The sequence below is a fragment of the Schistocerca americana genome, chromosome X, assembly GCF_021461395.2.
Source record: "Schistocerca americana isolate TAMUIC-IGC-003095 chromosome X, iqSchAmer2.1, whole genome shotgun sequence".
Classification (NCBI taxonomy): domain Eukaryota; kingdom Metazoa; phylum Arthropoda; class Insecta; order Orthoptera; family Acrididae; genus Schistocerca; species Schistocerca americana.
In genome coordinates, this window is record NC_060130.1 from 755,691,890 (window position 1) to 755,716,381 (window position 24,492).

General features: G+C 43.4%; 1 protein-coding gene across 1 annotated transcript in view; it reads left to right on the forward strand.

The window, feature by feature from the left end:
* Nucleotides 1-24,492, forward strand: part of LOC124555415 (L-threonine ammonia-lyase) — a 215,688-nt gene that overhangs the window by 26,895 nt on the left and 164,301 nt on the right. The window lies entirely within an intron of this gene.

The window sequence follows — 24,492 nt, forward strand, 5'->3', positions numbered from 1 at the left end:
ATAAGCATTGTCTTTATGCATTAGAACTTTGGTCCTGGCACAGGATGCTGTGCATTAAATGGACAGAAAGAACTAATGTGTCCATCATTGATTAACTCAGTATCTCCAGGCGCTTTTCTTCCCGTATCAACCAAAAAATTCTCCAGTTTTTGGCCATATTGTGAGAACAGGTAATGAAAATCTAGAGAATATAATCATGGACGGAGAAATGGAGGCCACAAGGCTAAGGTGGAAAGCGGATAGCAAGTGTATAGATCAAATGAAGATCGTCTCCAGTCCACATTTTCAGCAGGCTCTAAGAGAAGCGTCCGGTATGAAAACGCTTGGTTCGTGGTGTCACGACGCCTAGCAGTGAACAAAACTGACGTCGAGTGAAATAAGAACATGTACTGAATTCGAAAGCTACTATATTTTCGTAGCATCATCTCCATCGTCTGTCGAAAATCCGTATGGATATAATCCTCTATGTAGTCCACGCATGTAGTTAGGAAAAGCTTCTCACGATGACGAGTATGTGTTGACGGTCATAGCACTCTGCCACAGGCCAGATAACAGAGGATACTGAGAACCAATAAAAAGATGTACAGCTTCCAGGGGATCTCCAATCGTATCCGCTATTACTGATCCGCTGTTAAAGCCGTCTAGATCGCAAGCTGCGATTTTTGCCAGAGCATATTACCATACAATGCAGTGTTCTCCTCGACAGCCTCCTCGTTACAACGAATATTTCGTTCTGCTGTGTGCGTGTGCGTGGCGTTTTACATTTGTTTTATTTAAGGGCTGTTACTCGCTTATTTCGCCTGTCTCTAGGTAGTTTATTTGCGGGGCAACCATTTGCCTTCACCTCGAGCTTCCAACTGACATGTTGCACCTTTAAAGGAAGTGTTGCAAAGACGCATCCACTCGCATTTGTCAGCTGTACAATGATCTATTGTCGGAATGTTTGAGTAAGGGCTGGAAGACTTATAGGTTGAAATTACTGTGAGCAACGACATTCGGGCTAGCCCCCTCTGACGAACCTGCTTTGACAAAGTTTAAATATCTTAGTATCGAAAAAACACAAATATCTGGTTTTTAGATCAACAAAATAGAAAGTACACAGCAGGACATGACGTGATATTAAAAAATCTCCCAAAAAGTATAACAGAAAATTAATATTGTTTGCTTGACCGATACTTGAAAGTGGAATCTTGTTTCTCTCGGACAGATCTCTTACTGACGAAAGTATCCAGGCATCATTCATAACCCGCCTTCACAGCTTCAATACTGCACTCTCCAACTTTCCAAACTTTGCTGAAGCAATCAGTCATAGTCACTCGTCTGAAGTGCCTATGGAAAACCTAAAATGAAATCCCTGGACGGAGATTAGAACCTCTCTACTGACGAATAAGGATTCTATGTCTAAATCAGGGTTACCTTTCTGAATGTTGTTTTCCCTGGGGAGAACGAAATATTTCAGAAAGCTAACGTGCCTTCTCATATGATTAGAAATACTCAAAAAGGACTATCAGAAGACAATGAAGACTGTAAACCTTTCCTGGTCTCATGTTCCCAATTAAACATTTACGGGACCACCTCGATCTGCGTGTTTGCTATATAAATTTTTCACTGCGCCCTGTTCAATAGATCTTGTAAGTTTCGCAGACAGCATGATTTCAGGTCACTTGTGGATATATTTTACAACTTTTTCCATTAATGGCCTAAACTTCTCGTCTCATTAACGTTGGACGTAACTAACTTTTTGCCTTGCACTACTCCTCTTATCTATATTACAGGTATCTTCTACTTTCAATTTTTACCTATTTATGATCTCTGTTTGCTCATAAACTTACCCTTCGCTCCAATTTGACCATATTTTTCTTCATTTATTGCCACAATACCCGTCAAACTTAACAAAGAACTTGAAAATCGTGACCATGATCAACTTTCCACCACAATAAGTCAAGACATTTAACCACAAGAACAGTTCAGTTTGTAAAAGGATCTGAAAATTTTCCTTCAGCACCTAAGTGTCTTGGTTGCTAGCAATTCTAGAATAGAGGAGGACAAAGAGAGTCAAAGTTTAAAGCTCCCTAACACCGAGGCAATTGGAAAGAAGACTCAACACATAGTTTTTGTTGATGTTTCATTTAATGAATTATGATTGAAGTTTTAGAACATTAAGCTGTTGGCTATCAGCAGCCTTCAGATTTGTTACAGATGGGGCCTCGGCATGGTTGAAAAAGATGCGGACAAAACGTTGCCGTAGTCTCGTTAAGGAACCATCCCAGTATTCGAATCGGAGTGGGAGAGAATGTTTCAAACGTTGCATCTCCAGAAAACTAGTCAAACGCCTTATCCACTGCACCAGGTCAATCGTTGAGATTCATAAAGACTTGACAGCATCACAGTCGGGCAAACATAATGTAAGGTGTAGACCTAGACCACAGTAAGGTAACTGCTGCTGGAGTGGCTTGAAGGGATGTAGGCAACTGATGGAAACCTATATCACGATGAGCAGAGGGACGCATGAATCTCAATCCTTCGCCACCTCTCTCCGTTTCTAGTAGCCACTCAGCGACCGGAATACTGATGAAGCTTTGCTCATTTCTAACCTGCCATCACTGCCCAGGCCTTTCGTCTTGTTCCTTTCTAGTAATTAGGCCTTTCTGGCTACAGAAAGTTCATCTGCGGTAAATTATTTAATAGCGAAAGAATAATTGTGAAAGATGCATAAAGTTAGATCTAACATCAATATAAATACTGTAAATTTATCATTACTACATAAAACATACCATAACTATATATAATTAATATATACTACATAAAATATATACTGTGTAATAACTCAACTGACAACCTTTCAGACGTGTATCGGTAGGTTTCTGAGATATTACATAACGAGCTCACGATCTCTAGTGACTAGTTACCAAGTAATTGCGTCTTGCAGGAATTTTCTAGAACATGATGCCGACACTCGCTGCTTGGAAGGTGTGCCACCAAAATTTTGTGATCTTATGTGATTTCGATAGGACGGAATGTAGACACACTTAGCTCGCTATGTCAGGTATGAATTAATACAAGATTTGGGCAACAATGAACATCCTTTTTATGATTTACGCAAATAACCTAATTTACGAATCTTCAGTCGATATTCGCACTGATATGTTACGAACACAGCCGCTGATATTCTACGCCAGTCTCCTCGGACTACATGCTGTGGGCGACAGTTAATGACTGATCAGTGTATGGTGTTTTATAATAAAGGCACTAAATTTTCCGAAGAGTTGAATAGTTTAATTTCTTCTGTATCATGGGAGAAATACACTACTGGTCATTAAAATTGCTACACCAAGAAGAAGTGCAGATGATAAACGGGTATTGATTGGACAAATATATTGTACTAGAACTGACATGTGAGTACATTTTCACGCAATTTAGGTGCATAGATCCTGAGAAATCAGTAACCAGAACAACCACCTCTGGCCGTAATAAAGGCCTTCATACGCCTGGGCATTGAGTCAAACAGAGCTTGGATGTCATGTACAGGTACAGCTGCCCATGCAGCTTCAACACGATACCACAGTTCATCAAGATTAGTGACTGGCGTATTGTGACGCGCCAGTTGCTCGGCCACCATTGGCCAGACGTTTTCAATTGCTGAGAGATCTGGAGAATGTGCTGGCCAGGGCAGCAATCGAACATTTTCTGTATGCAGAAAGGCCCGTACAGGACCTGCAACATGCGGTCGTGCATTATCCTGCTGAAATGTAGGGTTTCGCAGGGATCGAATGAAGGGTAGAGCCACGGGTCGTAACACATCTGAAATGTAACGTCCACTGTTCGAAGTGCCGTCAATGTGAAGAGGTGACCGAGACGTGTAACTAATGAAACCCCATACAATCACAACGGGTGATACGCCAGTATGGCGATGACGAATACACGCTTCCAATGTGCATTCACTGCGATGTCGCCGAAACGGATGCGACCATCATGATGCAGTAAACAGAACCTGGATTCATCCGAAAAAATGACGTTTTTCCATTCGTGCACCCAGGTTTGTCATTGAGTACACCATCGCAGGCGCTCCTGTCTGTGATGCAGCGTCAAGCGTAACCGCAGCCATGGTCTCCGAGCTGATAGTGCATGCTGCTGCAAACGTCGTCGAACTGTTTGTGGAGATGGTTGTTGTCTTGCAAACTTCCCCATCTGTTGACTCAGCGATCGAGACGTGGCTGCACGATCCGTTACAGCCATGCGGATAAGATGCCTGTCATCTCGACTGCTAGTGATACGAGGCCGTTGGGATCCAGCACGGCGCTCAGTATTACCCTCCTGAACCCACCGATTCCATATTCTGCTATCAGTCATTGGATCTCGACCAACGCGAACAGCAATGTCGCGATACGATAAACCGCAATCACGATAGGCTACAATCCGACCTTTATCAAAGTCAGAAACGTGATGGTACGCATTTCTCCTCCTTACACGAGGCATTACAACAACGTTTCACCAGGCAACGCCGGTCAACTGCTGTTTGTGTATGAGAAATCGGTTGGAAACTTTCCTCATGTCAGCACGTTGTAGGTGTCGCCACCGGCTCCAACCTAGTGTGGATGCTCTGAAAAGCTAACTATTAGCATAAGACAGCATCTTCTTCCTTTCGGTTAAATTTCGCGTCTGTAGCATGTCATCTTCGTGGTGTAGCAATTTTAATGGCCAGTAGTGTAGTATGTACTAGTATTACCGATAAACTGACACATGTAAGCAGACCCTTCTGACTCCACACACTGCACTTGTAAGTCTCTACGATGACCAGTTTTCCCCACCATGCCTGTGCGCAATAACAGAGGAGGGTCACTAGAATAGCAAGTTTACTCATCCCACCCGTGCTGTTAAAACTGCGAACGGGATCTGGCAATGATGTCGCAGCTGGTCCCCGCTTGGTAGCGGTTGTTGTTGAAAAAGTTTTGACATCATGACGTAGTTTTGTCAGAAATCACTTCTTCTCCATCGTTGCTGCAACCACTCCTGATACCCGAATCTGAGTGTCGGGACATGACCCCTAAGGAGGTGGGTGAATTGACTAGTGAAAAGTCAGAAAGAAGTGCTGTTTTCCCGCTTGGATATGGGCGGGGAGCGCACATTGGTGGCAATGACTGCAGACGTTATCGCCGCCATGGAGTCCCGACGTAAGGCGGCGTTCAACATGACAGAGGCAGCCACGTCCCACATCAGTCACAAGACTCGCAAACATTTAAAAAACGCATGGTCACTTTCACATGTGACAACACTGGACGCAGACATTTGGGATAAGCAAGCGAATTCCGTCCCAGGAGGGAAAGACGTATACCATTAATATTCCAGAATGAGATTTTCACGCTGCAGAGTGAAAATATCATTCTCGAAAACATCCCTCAGGCTGTGGCTAAGCCATGTCTCCGCAATACCCTTTCTTCTAGGAGTGCTAGTTCTGCAAAGTCCGCAGATGAGCTTCTGTGAAGTTTAGAAGGTAGGAGACGTGGTACTGGCAGAACTGCTGCTGTGAAGCTGAGTCGTGAGTCGTGCTTGCGTAGTTCAGGTGGTAGAGCACTTACCCACACCGAGCGAGGTGGCGCAGTGGTTAGCACACTGGACTCGCATTCGGGAGGACGACGGTTCGATCCCACGTCCTACCATCCTGATTTATGTTTTCCGTGATTTCCCTAAATCGCTCCAGGCAAATGCCGGGATGGTTCTTTTGAAAGGGCACGGCCGACTTCCTTCCCCTTCCTTCCCTAATCCGATGAGACCGATGACATCGCTGTCTGGTCTCCTCCCCCAAAACAACCTAACCCCAACTTGCCCGCGAAAGGCAAAGTCCCGAGTTCGAGTCTCGGTCCGGCACATAGTTTTAATCTGTCAGGAAGTTTCACCATATTGTTAATATTGTTGCTCAACATAAGGTTTTAGCTGGAACAATATGGAATTTTCCCGTACGGTGCAAACTTTCAACCATACGCCAAATATTCCGATTTTGAACATGAGGCATAATGGCTTATATATTGTAATCTTCCAGTACCAAATTTCACGTTGCAGGTTACGTTTCTTAACCTATTTAATTGTGCCCACTGTTCTTGGTCTCTTATTTCTGTGTATGTATATATGTATGTCTGTTTCCGTGTAGTCTGTGTAGTTCATGTCCATCATTCACGTATTGCCCACAGCAGAAGACAATGTGTTCTGGGAAACCTTCTTACCAAGATGTGCATGTAGGTGTCTGTCTCAGACCCACGCAGTTTAAGTACGTGGGATAAGGTCCGTGTCCAGTTAGCAAATGTACCATACAGTGGGTGTGATCGATATGTTTCATTCTCAACCACTCCCTTATGTCAGAAAGAAAGTCATACGGTCTACGTTATTTATCACTTACATCCCACTCACCTTGCCATGTATCCAAACGCAAGCTCTTTTAGAGTGACGTGTCGTCTGCATTGGTACACCAGTTCCAGTTATTGTGTGCACCTTATCTGGTCTCCCCATCTTTAGCCAGTCCCTTCCAGGTGATCGTGATAGCTATCGAGTATATTCCGAGCAGCACACTCAGTGCATCCACTGAGGTGGTGCCGAAGGCTCCTGATAGCCTAAGTAGAACACTTCTTTGCCCTTGTCTGATTATGATTTGTTGGTGACCAGGTTAAGTCTGTCCTCCCACTTGCTAGTTGCGAGGCTGAGTACTGATTCGAAGAACGCACAATGATATCTCCGTATGATTGGTAGAGACAGTAGTGCTATTCTGAATTTAGGCGCCGGCCGGGGTGGCCGAGCGGTACTAGGCGCTTCAGTCTGGAACTGCGCGACCGCTACGGTCGCAGGTTCGAATCCTGCCTCGGGCATGGATGCGTGTGATGTCCTTAGGTTAGTTAGGTTTAAGTAGGTCTAAGCTCTAGGGGACTGATGACCTCCGATGTTAAGTCCCATAGTGCTCAGAGCCATTTGAACTATTTTTTTGAATTTAGGCTCACCAGTTTATGTATTATTTTTTGTGCTTTGTCCGTTGCTAGCCTTGTGTGTTCGTGGATATTCAATTTCTCGTCTATGTGTACACCAAGATAGCGTGGTACATAAGCTCGTTTGATGCTTGTGTTCCCTATTTTAATTGAAGGATTCGTTTGGAGTGACTGTAGAAAGTTATTTGATCAGATGAGTCTTGTTTCACACTGTTTTCAAGTTCTGGACGAGCTTATGTCCCAAGAGTGAAATTTGGCGGGAGTTCGGTGATGACTAGGGCAGTAATATCTTGGTACTCCATCGGCCCCATTGTTAACTCTGCAAGGTCACGTCACAACGAAGGATTATGTGACTATTTTGACTGATCAGTCCATATCATTGTACAATGTTTGTTTCCCAATGGTGGTGCTGTGTTCCAATACAACAGGGCCCCTGTTCACACCACTCACATTGTCCAGGGTTTGTGTGCAAGAGGAAGAATTGTCACATCTCCCCTGTGAGCACAGTCATGGTCTACTTTGGAGAGAATGGCGCGTAATTGTAATCCGCCTCCATCATCATTACCTGAACTTGCCAGTGTTTTGCAGGAAGAAAGGTATATGATTCCCTTGAAAACCATACAGGATCAGCATTTATCCATTCCGAGACCACTGGAAGCTGTTTCAAATGCCAACGAGTTCCCTACACCGCATTAAGCATGGTGATGTCTTATATTTGGCTTCACGAATAGACGCCACCAGAAGACTAAATTCACATGACTTGACTGCCTGCGACTCTGATGGTCGGCGTGTTCCTTCAAGCAGCCGACTCACAGCTCTGATGCACAGTCAATGAACTTACTGACTTATCAACATTAGTACAGAAGACTGCTGTGAGGAAAATACGTCGGTGTAGGATGATGCGACTAAGTAATTACTATATGTCTAAGACTATCAGAGAGTATTAGCATTGAAGATTATTTGTTAATATCAAGAACATTACTCTCATTAATATATAACTTTGCACCACAGAAGAGCCTACAGCATTTAAAAGTTACATGCACTGAAGCCTCAAAGAAATTGATATAGGCATTCGTACGCAGATACAGCGATATGTAAACAGACAGAATACTGTGCTGCAGTCGGCAACGCCTATATAACACAACAAATATGTGGCGTAGTTATCAGTTCGGTTACTGCTGCTACAATGGCAGGTTATCAAGATTTAAATGAGTTTGAACGTGATGTTATAGTCGGCGCAAGAGCGTTGGGACATAGCATCTCCGAAATGGCGATGAAGGGGGGATTTTCCCGTACGACAATTTCACGAGTGTATCGTGAATATCAGGAATCCGGTAAAACATCAAATCTCCAGCATCGATGCGACCGGAAAAAGATCCCGCAAGAACGGGATCAACGACGACTGAAGAGAATCGTTCAATGTGACGTAAGTGCAGCCCTTCCGCAAACTGCTGCAGATTTCAATGCTGGGCCGTCAACAAGCGTCAGCGTGCGAACCATTCAACGAAACATAATCTATATGAGTTTTCGGAGTCGAAGGCCCACTCGTGTACCCTTGATGACTGCGCGACACTTAGTCTCGCCAGGGCCCGTCTACACCGACAGTGGACTGTTGATGACTGGAAACATCTTGTCTGGTCGGACGAGATCCGTTTCGAATTGTATCGAGCGGATGGACGTGTACAGGTATGGAGACAACCTCATGAATCCATGGACCCTGCATGAATTCAGACCCTGGTGGAGGCTTTGTAAGGGTGTGTGGCGCGTGCAGTTGGAGTGATATGGAACCTCTGATATGTCTACATACGACCCTGACAGATGACATGTGCATTAGCATCCTGTCTGATCACCTGCATCCATTCATGTCCATTGTGCATTACAACGGACTTCAGCAATTCCAGCAGGACAATGCGACACCCCACATGTTCAGAGTAGCTATAGAGTGTCTCCAGGAACAATCTGCTGAGCTCAGACACTTCCGCTGGCCACCAAACTCCACAGTCACGAACATTATTGAGCATATCTGGGATGCTTTGCAACGTCCTGTTCAGAAGAGATCTCTACCCCGTCGTAGTCTTACGGATTTATGGACAGCCCTGCAGGATTCATTTTGTCAGTTCCCTCCTGCACTATTTCAGACATTAGTTGAGTCCATGCCACGTCTTGTTGCGGCACTTCTGCGTGCCCTCAGAGGCCCTACACGATATTAGACAGGTGTATCCGTTTATTTGGCTCTTCAGTGTATATCTCAATTACTAAGTGTACATAATGTAAATAAACATACTATTATATTATCTTTTTGTAGGTTTCTGATTGTCTTTTATTGGCCACCTCAGGTACCGACACATCGCAACCAATTTCCACTGATTGAAGCGACAGTAGCAGTCTAAGACCCAACTAGCTTTGCTGTTTCAGAGATGCTCGTTCCCGGGGAACAAGCCATAACAATTTGGCATTTCTAAAAATGAATTTCCCCATTTGCGGCTCGTATCATCGCCAGAATGGTTCCGCATTTGTCAGGCTCTGTTTACACAGTTTTCTATCAAGACGCGTGCCTGCAACCTCGTGGTGGTTAGTGGTCTTCATGTTTTGGTTTTTCAGTGTATATTGCATTATGTATTGTAGCCTACCATCTAAAGAAATTCATATAGAAATGCCACTGCAGATTACTGTGAACGATAAAAAGTCGCAACACACCAGTAAATAAAAAATAACAAAGAAAAAATATTATTAGTGTGCTCTAAACTTGTATTCCTTTGAGTATGGCTGGTAAAATATATATTATCCGAAAAATCATAATTGGGAGTGATCAAAATGCCACAGAAGACAGTTTAATTGGCTTTGATTTTCGCAGTTCAAACTTAACTGATAACTTGTATTTGTGCATTTATATACATCATGAATGGCACAGTTCATTTGATTGCACCTTTGCATACAGGATTAATGGTAGCCTCGCATCATAATACACTTTTGTCATTACACCTTACATTGTCTGCTCTGGCAGCTTCCACTTTCGTTACATGGGTACAGCTTGGTCGTCAGTTCTTATGCATTCTCCCCAGCCAGTCATGCCTTTTAGCTGTTAGCAAGAAACAAAGAAAATAACACGACGAGTCGCCTGATATTCAAGGATAAGTCGAATTGAACCCACCGCCGTTCTCAATCCATGCTCACAAAAAAAAAAAACTCCGAAAGCTGAAACGTAGAATCAGATCGGCTGCGTCAAAACGCCTGTGAAGGTTTCGTTTCCGTGCCAACAACAGGTAATTTTCAGCAATAAAATGGCCCAAGCAATTATTGAAACTGTACACCATTTAGACAAAAGGATCTCCAACCGAAATAAGTTAGACGTGGTGTAAACAGGGCTAAAGGTACTGTATGTAGATTTTCCATGATTAGCCTCGTTGCAAGCATTTAGTCAACAGCAACTGTTTTCCCAGAGTGAACAAACAGTCTATTGTCACTATTTTGTTGTAAACCTCATTCATGTCTGCACACATGGCAAAAAACTGAATGAATACATAAGTAAACACAAGGAAAACGTTGTTACAAATGATCCCAAACCAGTTATGATTAAATGAAATATACGTATAAACCAATAAGCCATATGCATATGAAGTAAATAAGCTTAAAAAATTGGTTCAAATTGTTCTGAGCACTATGGGACTTAACTTCTGAGGTCATCAGTCCCCTAGAACTTAGAACTACTTAAACCTAACTAACCTAAGGACATCACACACATCCATGCCCGAGGCAGGATTCGAACCTGCGACCGATGTGGTCGCGCGGTTCCAGACTGTAGCGCCTAGAACCGCTCGGACACTCCGGCCGGCAAATAAGCTTAACTATCCAGAATTACTGTTGATCAAATAACTATCCTAATGAACATCTGTACATAATCATATAAAAAAATCAAATCATCTGACTTGTCATCTGCTACATAGACCACCAGTTATTGGTGTATATCTAAAACATGCATCACACTAAACAAAATATACAAGAATTCACTATTATAGTTGCAACAACAAACAAAAATCAGTTTCCCCTCCTTTCCTCATTGCCAACCATCTGACTCCAGTCACATTACAAAATGGTGAAATAAGTACAAACAAACAGTAAGATTACAAATAAATCATTGTCGCTATACTTTTAGATAAAAGCAACAAATTCCAATTTCATTATCATCTGTACCACTGATTTTCTACTCAGATCATGTACAGTCTAAGCTCAGGTGTATTTCTGAGTCTTGTCTCCACATAAGCCACTAACTGAACTTCCTAATTGCTTTCTCATTTGCGTCAGTGTGACATGTCAACTGTTCAATTATTCAGTAAAGTCCTACACAGATTGTCATGTGATGATCATTTAAAATACTATTTCTGTCACCCCGCCATTTAACTTAGCATGTTTTTCAATAGTCATCTTGCATATTCTGAATTTTAATGAAACATTGCTAGCCGTAATTGCAGTCACTCATTAAAACTAGAACTACTTCACTTGTTTTCTATAAAAATACTCTATCCATTCTCTTTAGAACAAGACAATTACATATGTACTCAAATATAACTGCACACATCATTTTCAAATTCAACTACAAAATGATGCCTAATTTAGTATTTATAGGTACACATCACACTGATTTGCTTATCCTGTTCCCTTTTCTACTGCCTTTGCATGGTGCAGGCACTCTGAAACTGTTTACTTCAATCTAACTCATCTAAAAGATTTACTTCGTGCTAAACTAATAGATCTGCCTCAGGGATGCACTCGTTGAACTCAATAAATCTTTTCCTGTTTCAATGATTCTGTGTCATCCCCACAAGGAAAAAAATACATTAAAAACAACTTTTAAGTCAGGAAATTCCAAATTGGACCCACTAGCTTACTTGCAGATCAAAACTTCTCCTCTTTGGTTTTGGAATTAATGGGTGGTTCAAATGGTTCAAATGGCTCTGAGCACTATGGGACTTAACATCTCTGGTCATCAGTCCCCTAGAACTTAGAACTACTTAAACCTAACTAACCTAAGGACATCACACACATCCATGCCCGAGGCAGGATTCGAACCTGCGACTGTAGCAGTCGCGCGGTTCCGGACTGCGCGCCTAGAACCTCTAGACCACCGCGGCCGGCCAATTAATGGGTGGCAGCTGCAAAATAGATAGCAGGAGCTCCGGTTCCCTCCATACCGGCCCCACACGTCGTACACCTCCGAGATTTGCCATTCACAGGAACTTTTCAGTTTTCTTACTACCTTCCTGATAGCCGAAGTTACTTCGTGTATAGTACATCCGACAATAGCTCAAATCTGACACCTTCGACAAGCCACTGCCACGAGCACTATGACTGCTTGTCTTTCAACTCAGGCCATCTGTCATACATTCACTCAGATGTACTATAACTACAATTTATGTAACGACAGTTTATTACAATTGTTGTTTCAGCCACATAAACAGATAGAAATTTTTATAAGCTTGTTTCCTTGACTTTTGGCTCTAACACTTAGTGAGTGACCACTCAAATAAATCCAGAGGAAAGAAATAGTTTCTCAGGCGTAGCAAAAAGCTCCGAGAACGCCTGGAGACGCAAGTTTTGCATTGAAGTGAATAGCATTGGACTCTCCACAGATGTGAGAGTAGTAGCTGTAGAAGTAATAACAGCACTAACACTGATTGTAAAATGAACCACGAGGTGTGTGGGAAGTAACGAAACATTCCCTCGTTTGTGATCCTGAATAAAATATTGTTTAGGCCAGTGTGTTGTACCTTGGGACACTTCTCAGACACTCGCCTCTAGCCAGCTGTGTAATAGATATTAAAATATGGTGTCTTATTTCATTCTCAAATGACGTCACTCAGTTTCTATATGTTGCATTCTTTTCCTAAAATTGCAAAAATTACTCTGGGAAATTAAGGTATTTCCAAATGTGAAAAAATGTTCCCAGGTAAAACATGGTCTTGTACCTAGGAACAAGTATTTTATTCAAATTTAAAAGTACTGCAATCAAGAGCATCTTGTTAATAGTGTATTTAACAGACTGCGTGTTACACTATTGATCTAATACACACCAATAATCAGCAAGTGAAATCAAATCAAGCTGAAGTATTATCAAAATCAAATTAAAAGTTAAATACAATTTTAAACTGAAGCTATGGGAAACTAACAAATTTCCATTTTCAAGACAGGCAAAACTCTTAAGACAGTAACTAAACTCAGTTAATTTGCAAATGTACCATGTTCTACTGTAAAAGATCTTTTGTTTCAACGTACAAGATGGTGCGTGACTGACAAAGTATGGCTTTATAGTCCACACGATATATAACTAGAAGAAAGAAAAAATAGAGCAAGTTGCAAATTATTACTTTTTAACTCATTCGATGACTAGTTTCGGGCTGAGACCCAGTTTCAAATCATCATAACAAAATCGAAAATGGTATTTCCGAAGATGTTAAAACTGTACAGTAAACATTTGCAGTGCATATAGATAATTCTCCAGCATGCTGGATGTTCATTATGTAACAAGTTTTAAAATACACGCTAAGACGAAAAAAAGGGACGTAACGTAGGAATTATCGGAATGGGACGGCATTACAATATCATAAAAAATGGGTGATTTATTGAAGAGAAAGTGCTTCACAAATTGAGCAAGTCAATAACGCGCTGGTCCACCTCTGGCCCTTACGCAAGCTGTTATTCCACTTGGCACTGATTGACAGAGTTGTTGGGTGTTCTCCTGAGAAACATCGTGTCAAATTCTGTCCAACTGGCCAGTTAGCTCGTCAAAATCCAGAGCTGGTTGGAGGATCCTGTTCGTAATGCTCCAAACGTTTTCAGTTGGGGAGAGATCCGGCGACTTCGGTTTATTGGGAGAATTTTAGGAAAGAGTGGTTCACCCGTAAAGGAGACCGCATATAGGACGCTGGTGCGACCTGTTGTTGAGTTCTGCTCGAGTGTTTGACACGCGTGCCAGGACGGATTGAAGGAGGACATCGAAGCAATTCAGAGGCGGGCTGCTAGATTTGTTACCGGTAGGTTCGAACAACACGTAAGTGTTACGAAGACGCTTCGGGTCCTCAAATGGGAGTCCCTGGAGGAAAGGCGACCCTCTCTTAGAGAAACACTATTGAGAAAATTTAAAGAACCGGCATTTGAAGCTGACTGCCGAACGATTCTACTAACGCCAACATACATCGCACGTAAGGAACACGAACGTAAGATAAGAGAGATTAGGGCTCATACGGAGGCGTACAGACAGTCGTTTTTCCCTCGCTCTAGTTGCGAGTGGAACAGGAGGGGAAATGACAACTAGTGGAACAGGGTACCCTCCGCCACGCATCGTACGGTGTTTCGCGAAGTGTCTATGTAGATATAGATGTAGACCTTGCTGGCCAAGTTAGGGTTGGGCAAGCACGAACACAATCAGTAGAAACTTTCGCCATCTACGGGCGGGCATTATCTTGCTGAAATGTGAGCCCAGGATGGCTTGCCATGAAGGGCAACAAAGCGAGGCGCAGAATGCCGTCGACGTACCGCTGTGCTGCAAGGGTGCCAAGGATGACAACCAAAGAGGTCCTGCTGTGAAAAATATGGTACCTCAGACCATCACATCTGCTTGTTGCTGCATGGCGGGCGACTGTCAGGTTGGTATCCGACCACTGTCCGGAGCGTCTCCAGACACATCTTCACTGGTCATCGGAGCTCAGTTTTAAGTGGGACTCATCACTGAAGACAATTCTACTCAATTCAATGAGATTCCAGGCCGAAGACGTCTGGAGTCGCTAGAGAAAGTGGTGAGATATCAACCAGACTGTCGCCCACCATAGAGTGCGACAGCCAAGAGTGATAGTTTGGGGTGCCATTTTATTTTATAGGAGGACCCCTTTGTCATCCGCTACACCTGCACAGCACAGCGATACGTCGACATCATCCTACGTCCCATTTTGATGCTTTCCATGGCAAGCCATCCTGAGCTAACATTTCAGCAAGATAATGCCACAGAGTGCGTGATTCTACCGCTTGTCTTCGTGCTTGCAAAACCCTACCTTGGCCAGCAAGATCGCCGGATCTCTCCCCGACTGAGAATACTGGAGCATTGTGGGGAGAGCCCTCCAACCAACTCTGGAATTTGACGATCTAACGCGCAAATTGGACAGATTTTTGGCAAGGTATCCCTCAGGACATACAACAACTCTATCAATCAACGCCAAGCCGAATAACAGCTTACATAAGGGCCAGGGATGGACCAAATCGTTATAACTGGCTCAATTTGTGAAGCTCTTTCTGTTGAATAAACGATCAACTTTTTGTATGTATAGAATTTTATTTGCCATAAAATTCGATTGAAGGGTTAACAATATATTTGATAAAATCTTCATACTATTACAGAGCACATAAATGTGTAGAACTTTAAACATTTACAGATGCTGCACAAAACAGAATCTCAGTCCTAACAACAATAAAAAATTCTGAAAATCGCGCAAACTGCTTGTGACAGGCTCTAGTGTGCATTCCTTAATGTGATTCTACAGCTCAGTCACCAGACTATGGGACAGCTCGAAAATATCGTGTGTTCCTAGGTACATTCTCCTGCAAGTATAACACCCCCCCCCCCCCCCCACAGTCTCAAGCAAATCAGTTATTGACCATATCCTATATTACATAAGAATTAAGTTAATGTCTTGCATATTTTACTCAAGAACAGCTTGTAACGGTATTTTCCATACTATCCTCAAAAGAAACTCGAGTAGAGATAAATTAAAATTATCTCGCTGTTGCATCGAAACGTGTAAATTTGTCGAAAACTGTTTCAACCTACATTCTTCTCACCTCAACATCCCTAACTGTCTCCGTTACCATCTATTACCTTTTTACTTTGTCTGTTACGTTATGGTTGCACCGGGGCATAAATAATTTCTTGGTGACTGTGGCGGCCAGGAGAGGTGTGAGAAATCGTTCTCGTGCTGACAAAACCAGGTCTGGACGATGTCAGCTCTGTGAACACAGCATCACCATTGGAGAACCAACACGGTATCATGGGATAGACCTGATCAGCCATAATGGTCACATAATCCTTGGCAGAGTAACCATGACACCCACGGGTGCCCAAATCATCACCGAACCCACACCTTGTTTCACTCTTGGGACGTAAACTCGGCCAGAAGCTAGAACCGTGTGAAACAGTTCATCCAACCAATGACTTTCTTCCATTGCTTCATAGGCCAGGTTTTATGGCTTCAGCACCACGTTTTCCTGTTACGGGAATTTGCGTCACTGATGTATGGTTTTGGAATGCCAGCTCGTCCTACAATTCCCTACTTATGGAGCTCCCTTCATGTTTTGGCGTTGACAGGGTTCGTGAGTGCAGTATTCAGTTGTGCACTGACTTTTGCAGCTGTCGTCTTCTTTTCTTTTTTCACGAACTTCTTCAGTTACCACATGTCACGAGTACTCGACACACAGTTTCGTCCGCATTGTGATTTAGAGGATGATGTTTTTCCTATGCCCCTGAATATGATATAAATCTTCGATACAGTGCCTCTTCAAACACCTAACATGTTGGCTATCTTGGTTGCGGGCACCCACCATACGAGCACCAAGTATTTGTCCACATTCGAATTCACTCAGCTCCAACGTAATGCACTCACAACTACACAGAACACTGTCCCGACCGCGACTGACACTTGCAACGTATTAAGGACATTGCACAGGTACTGTCCGTGGTCAAATACAGGGTGTTTCAAACAGGACTTTACAAGTTTAAAAATTCATATAAATTTATTGAAAGAAGATATAGAACTGGGTGTAGTGTTATTTTGTAGGGAAAAACATCAGGTTCTTCTACCTTAAACTAAAGATGTCGTATGTGGCTTCTGTTGGTTATCTTGCACACATCCCATCGGAAATCAATTTCTTCCCAAACTCGCTGTAGCATTGCAGGTGTAACTTGCTCAGTGGCGCCATAAATTCTTGCTCTAAGCTCAGGTAGAGCAGCCGGCCCAGGGGGTACAAACACGATATCCTTGATGAAGCCCCATAAAAAAAATCGAGAGGTGTCAGGTCTGGGGAACTTGGGGCCCATGCAATTGGTGCAAGTTGGCTAATCCATTGACCTGGAAAGCGGTCACTGAGAAAATCCCAGGTAGTGGAGTGGTGTACCATCTTGCATTTCGTTCTTGGTCATCCTCATCGATCTGAGGTATCAAAAAGTGTTGTAACATATCCAGATACACTATAACATTGATGGTTCTCTCACAGAAAAAGAGTGGCTGTACACTTTGTTCTTGCTCAATGCACAAAAAAGTTCAGTTTAGGGCTATCATGAATATGTTGCAATGTTTGATGTGGATTTTCACTGCTCCAAATCCTACAGTTATGTGTGCTAACCTTGCCACTTAAGTGAAAAGTCGACTTGTCAGAAAAGATGATTTTGTCCAAGAAATGTTCTTCCTCATGTAATCGAGTTAACATATCCTCACACAAGTTCTTGCGAGCAATTTTATCAGTATCCTTTATTGCTTAAGTGAAATGTCGACTCGTCAGATAAGATGATTTTGTCCAAGAAATTTTCATCCTCATGTAACCGATTTAACATTTCCGCACACAAATTCTTGCGAGCAATATTATCAGTGTCCTTTATTGCTTGTACGATCTTCAATCTGTACGGTTTCAAATGCAAACGGTTTCTCAACACACGCCAAACAGTCATATGAGGGACTCCCAGTTCGCGTGATGCACGCCAGGCCGATTTCGTAGAACTGTTGACAAAACGTTGTTTCACTCGCTCAACGACGTCGTCAGATGTGCTTGGACGACCTGAGCATCCTGTTTCTACAAAACATTTACGCCACTCGTAAATTGTAGGTCTACTAGGAGGATCTTTAGCGTACTTGGTACGGAAATTACACTGAACTGTTGTCGCCGACTTCGATTCTTCAAACCAAAACACACAGCTAGCACACTCGGGTCCAGTGAAGGCAGCCATCTTTAACGCGACTGCCGCTAGCGCTCCTTACTGTGCAATTCGGCACTAGCGAGCTACGCGAGGTAAGAGTTGATATATTTCCCTACAAATTTACACTACAATAACCTCCGTAGGTACTATTAATTAATTTATATGCATTTTAAAAGTTGTAAAGTCCCTTTTTGAACCACCCTGTGCAACAGCGCAACCTGCAGGCTTGGCTAGCATGTGCATTTATGTCCAAGTACGTATTTCTCGAGGTGTTTGCATATTTCCGTCTAGCCCCTGTAAGTTTGAAGGCAAAGAGTAACGTGGACACACTCCCCCCCAAACAAGACGCAGCACGTGCCGTCGACATTTGCACTGCTGTAGAAGATAAGAACCCCTAGAGAAATAATCACAAGCACCATTTAATGACGTGTACTTCTGTCCCTTGACTTGATAACCACCTGGATTTCGTTAGGAAGTGAATCCACAAGGTTGTGCAGGTACTCCGCATCCACGTTAAGCCACTGAGGATCTGATCGCGCAATTACACCGAACTGAAGGGGTGCCGATGCCAGCGTTTCAACCACTGTACCATTATGTCTCTCAGACTTGCTGTGGTGTTCACGTCAGTTGATTGTGCAGGCCAGTCGAAGTGTAATAGGGTATGGGAGTGTTCATTAAACCAGTCATATGTTCTTCCAAAAAGATGAACTTCGCTGTTGTCGTCTTTATGTTCCTGTGTGAACAACGACCCCTTGCGAGGTGACCTACCCCAAACGTTCACTGCATGCAGTAGCAGTTGCAATGTAATCTCGCTAATAGGTTGGGATGGGCCTTTAGTCACTACCTACAGCAGTTCCTGTCAGATTTGGAAGCGATTTTTACTCAAAAGCCGTAAAACACGTCTCCGGTCTCTCTGCCAGGATCTTTTTCTGACCGCAATTCTGACGCCATGTTTCGTGGCCACGTATGGTGCGCCACTGCTTGTAAACACGCTGAACAGTCTTCCGCGAAACACCAACGAATCCAGCAATCTCACATACTTTATATCCATGGGCACAGCCAAACACGACTGCCACACGTAACGATGTCTGCTTGAAACATAATCTGTGAAGTTACAAAACCACGTGCTGCGCTGCGCCGCGCCACACGCGCTATACGCGTCTCAATTTGCCTAAGTGTCTGATCGCTACTGCCTTATACTCACGTAAAAGCAGTGCGCGCGCGTCTGAGCGCGTGACTCGATCGTTGTGCCATCTCCAAAAGCTTAACAATTCATTTGTGCTTGTCCACTGGGGTGACTAATGTTGTGTCCAGTGATCTTATTTGCAGTGTAATACAGATACAGAGATAAATGGATGTTAGAAATCACATGAAATGCAATTACTCTGCAATGGACACCGAGGACCACGTGTCCCTTATATCAAGCCGGCCGTGGTGGCCGTGCGGTTCTGGGCGCTACAGTCCGGACCCGCGGGACTGCTACGGTCGCAGGTTCGAATCCTGCCTCGGGCATGAATGTGTGTGATGTCCTTAGGTTAGCTAGGTTTAAGTAGTTCTAAGTTCTAGGTGACAGATGACCTCAGATGTTAAGTCCCATAGTCCTCGGAGCCATTTGAACCTTATATCAAAATACTCGAAAAATGTTCCTGAACAACCTCCGGAAAGGTGTCGTTGGGGATGGATTTCAGCTAGTAGAATTGCCCGCGTTGTACAGGCACTACAGAGTGAGACGATCGTGCGACTTGAGATACCTGCGTTTTATCTGGACCTGAGTACCATTGCGCATTTGTAGGAAGCTAAACTTAGATTCCACAACTTTGGAGGCTTCGAGAAAGGAGTGGTGTATCTGTATGAGCTTCGCTGGCATGAAAACAGGTTGTGTTGTGAGCAGATTGAGAAAAACAGAGATAGGACTGATCCATTAAAATTCGAGAATGCGGCCGCAGGAATTCGAGTTCTTCTTATTCTTCTGCTATTTCGGTCGTATACCTTTCGGCCATCCCAGAGTGTGATGGTAGACTGAAGCTACAGTACTCGTCCTGTCGGCACAGATACACAAGCGCCAGAGACGCTAATCGGCGACAAAGAGTATTCATAAATTGAATCTGTGACTGCTCGGTCGATCCATGTTGGGATCATTTTTAGCTGCACTGCAGCGACGACTTGGCGAACTTGTTAAAGATGGCACCACATTCCTTGATTAGTCCAATATGAAATGAAATTCTTCGCCAAACGAATTCCAACTGCTTCCTTTAACACCGAATCCGAAAAGATGAAGTCGACTCTAGACTTGCGACATTCTCATACCGCAAAGACGTCGCTACAGTGCAGCTAGTAATGATTCATCGACATCCTAGCTTGGATCGACCACGTGGTCACAGATTCAACTAATGCATACTCTTTACCGCCGACCAACGTGCCTGGCACGTGTGTCTCTTTGGTTTAAAATGAGCGACGAATACTGTAGCTTCTGCCCGTCAGCTCACTCTGAAGATGGGCTGAAGGTATACGACAGAAATACTCGAAGACGAGGATGAAGAAGAAGAAGAAGAAGAAGAGTTTGTCCCGCTGCACTCCCTAAATTTAATGGATCAGTTACTGCAGAGCGAAAACGTGAGGATACACAGAGCTAATGTTACTTGAACGGAATCGATATCGGCCTAAAAAGCATTAATATTGGCGAACGGATTTGATGTTAGGCTGCCTGTGCAGTGGATACGGAAGGAGGAGCTACGTGCGTGCCCAGCCTAAATGACATGTCCACAGTTCACAGCCGGCGTGTCTATCGTTAGATTTTAATTTCACAGAACGGAAGTGGACACTGGTCGTCCCTCCTACTGTTTCAGAGCGCTAGTGATAACAGCCACAAAGCGACGCGTGAACTTTGAGAGTGAGGCAGGGCGCTGGAGACGGGCACTATCAGGCGGTCTCTGACCCGGCGTCTTACGCAAACGCGATCCCAGCCACTTCCTCTGTCTGTGCCCTAATTGACGTCCGTGTTGCCGTCATAAATTTGTCGCTCATTTTTGCAGACGCGAAGCATATTCATTCACCAAACAAAAACAAACTACATTCTTGTCAGAATATACAGCCATACAAGAAATAACCTCTTCGCAAGTACAGTTCACACATTATTTTGTTAAGGAGAATAAATACTAGACTCTTACTATTTTGCTACCACTCGGCTACGTTTATTGTTTTTATTTATCTGCTACCGATTTCGAAACAACCCCGGCTACATCTTCCGCAGCTTCAGCTCTGTCACCGATGCGATCATAGCATATAAATTGCAACAACAAACATAGCTGAATGGTAAAAAAGCAATAAGATAATAGCCATTCACAGCTGAATTCTCCAATTACGTCACTCGTATGGCTCTGAGCACTATGGGACTTAACTTCTGAGGTCATCAGTCCCCTAGAACTTAGAACTACTTAAACCTAACTAACCTAAGGACATCACACACATCCATGCCCGAGGCAGGATTCGAACCTGCCACCGTAGCGGTCGTGCGGTTCCAGACTGTAGCTCCTAGAACCTCTCGGCCACCCGAGCCGGCCAATTACGTCACTGTGCAACCAACAATACTCACATGTTAAGTCAAACAAAGTCCTCCTCCAGAAAACATTGAAATGAATGGAACCAATACTTGATTTTCAGTTATTACTTTTCTTATTATTGAGAGGGAAGATACTATTACGCTCGGCAGATGACGAAGTATCATCCGCTGTGCATTTTACATTGCTTGGCTAATGGTTAGCGGCAAAATTTTAGTTCAAATACTAGCAGAAAATGAAATGCAGTAACTCCGAACAGGAACTTCCAACGCGCTTTTTTATTGTGAGCCAGAAAATACTAATATTGCACTCAAGCCAAATCATACGTCGGAACAAGAATTACAAGAAGGTTTTAGTATCTTCAGAACACAAAGATTTTTGTGAAATTTAAGTCTCACAGCAGGCGTCGTTTTATTACAAATAATCTTTATCATAACAAATACTAGCACATTACTGATAATGATAAATTACCAACTTCAGCAAGGAAGAGAGACCACAACTTTCTTAATATATGCCATATGCAACTGAAGCCATTTGTTAATTATTTGATTCCGTAGAGCTATCAAGTTGCAGGGATGTTAATTGCTACGTTTTATCTATTGTCCCAGATATTTTCAGCGGGGTTAAGACCGGGTGAGTTAGAGGTCCAGTCGAGGTTCGGTTAAGTGTGAGTATACGTGTAGGTCCTTGAACACAGCTGTTGTCATCTTGGCAAACGCGAGTGTTACCAGCATACTCATCACGAAGATGTCGAACAAAGGCCAACACTTGCTCACCAATAATGTTGAAATAAACTTCCTGGTTTATGTTCACAGTAACATGAACGAGTGGGTCTATGTCATGGTATGAAAAACACCCCTACAGCATAACAGAACTGTCTCTGGTCTGAACGCCATCCTCCACACATTGCTGGTCAAATGCATCATTGGGCCATCGGTAAACTCGACACTTTGAATCGTTTGAAAAGACAGAAAACTGCTACTCATTGGACCATACTACCCGCCTCCAGTCAGCTACTGCCCAGTTTATATACTGTTTGGTCCACTGACGACGTGCAGCTTTATGGGCCGCTGGTAGAAATGGCCTTTTGCGAGGTACCAGACTCTAAATCCTCATTACATGCAGCACTCTTCGCAATGTTCTCTCGGAAACTGATTTAGATGGACCTGCATTCACTAACAGCAACAATTTCCTACGGGTTTGAAGCCGATTGTCATTGACAAGACATAGCATTCGTTTCCGGTCGCAATCAGTTAGGATCTTTTTACGATCACTGATCTTGCATCACGTTAGGAGGCTGCGAGTGGTACATCATTCCTCGTTGACGCGGTGGCATTGCGCGTTGGTATACAAACAAATCGGGCAACTTGAATCACTGTGTGGTCCTCGGCACGTCCAGACACGGTAGCTCCTTTCTGCCATTCGACCAGCTTTACTAAGCTGATTCCATACAAACGACTGGCATATGCATACCACTTCACGGTCACGTTTAAAGCCAGCGGTGGAGGCTCATACAACCGCCTGGTAACAGTTCAACACCATGCACAGCACTCCAAAGTGACCAGTGTGTTATTTTAAGGGAGTAACTATTATTTTGTCTAGTAGGCTTCCTGGTGGCGAAAATGTTTTCTGTCCCCAGAGTTCGAAGTGACTGTCTTCGATTTACGAGGACGTGCTGAAAAGTAATGCCTCCACATTTTTATGTGAAAAATCTTAAGGCTTTTTAAATAAAACAAACGTTATTAACATTCCACTTCTGTACTCTTCATGTCTACATATTTGGAGCCGTAGATGGGTTCGACTTGTAGCGTGTAACATGGCTGTGTGTAACGTAACTATGTCGGTGCATGAGAAGCAGAGTGCTGTAATCGAATTTCGAATTCGAAGAATATGTCCACCCATGGAGCACTCTCTCCTTCAGCACGACAATGTCAGATAACGCACGTCCGCTGTGGCATCTACAAGAATCCGACACCTTGCATTCACTGTCATAAATAATCCTCCTTCCAGACTTGGCCCAATCCGGTTTTCGTATATTCCCAAAACTCAAAAGAACAACTTCGAGGACTGCACTTCGATAGTGACGAAGTGTTAGAAGCAGAGGTGACGTTGCGGCTCCGTCAGAAAAGTCAAACATCCTACAGTGAAGGTATCAACAACTAGTTTCTTGTTGGGGAAAATGCGTTCGTCGCTAGGCTGACTATGTTGAGAAATAAACACGTAGACATGAAGAATAAATATGTAGAATGTTAAAAAAGTTTGCTTCATTTCCAAATCTTTAAGAGTTTTCACATAAAAAATTCGTAGGCATTAATTTTCAGTGCGCCGTCGTGAATACCGCCGTGCTAGCGTCCTCGAAAACTAACTTAAAACGAACTTTATAATTTTTTCAGTATAAGAAGCATAAAATACCTTCCATTTCAATATTTATTCAAACAAATACACACATGAAATACTGAAATAGAGATACGTACCTGATAGTGTAGCAAACGCCTTAGCGCTGATGACGGCTGCGACGCGTCATGGTATGAGCTCTATGAGTCTGGGAAAGCATTGGGGAGTTCTCTTCAACGACTGTTCAGTCATCGTCCAGAACTCTCGGAGATTGACCAAAGCTGGATCAGGTCGATGGTAAGAAGCCCTAGGTCTTTCCAAAGGGATTGGATTAAGGTAACCTCGGGGACAACACAAGGACTCCTACGTAACTAGAGCGTCTCACAAAACATTGCCCTAATTCGTGAGCTATTGGGGGGCCCATTGTCTTGCGGGAACTACAGGTGAGTTGTGGGATGCTGAACGTGATCAAATTGATGAACATGATCAGATAGAAAGTTTCTGTATCATTCGTCGTGGCGAGACAATGGAGGACGTATATTACCTGTTAGTGGACATTAATATGGGGTGTGTCCACCCTTTGCCTTTATGACGGCTTAAACTCTGCTAGGGACAATTTAAGTGAGGTTTCTGAATGTCTGTGGATGAATGGCGGCTCATTATTTCTCAAGAGCCGAAATCA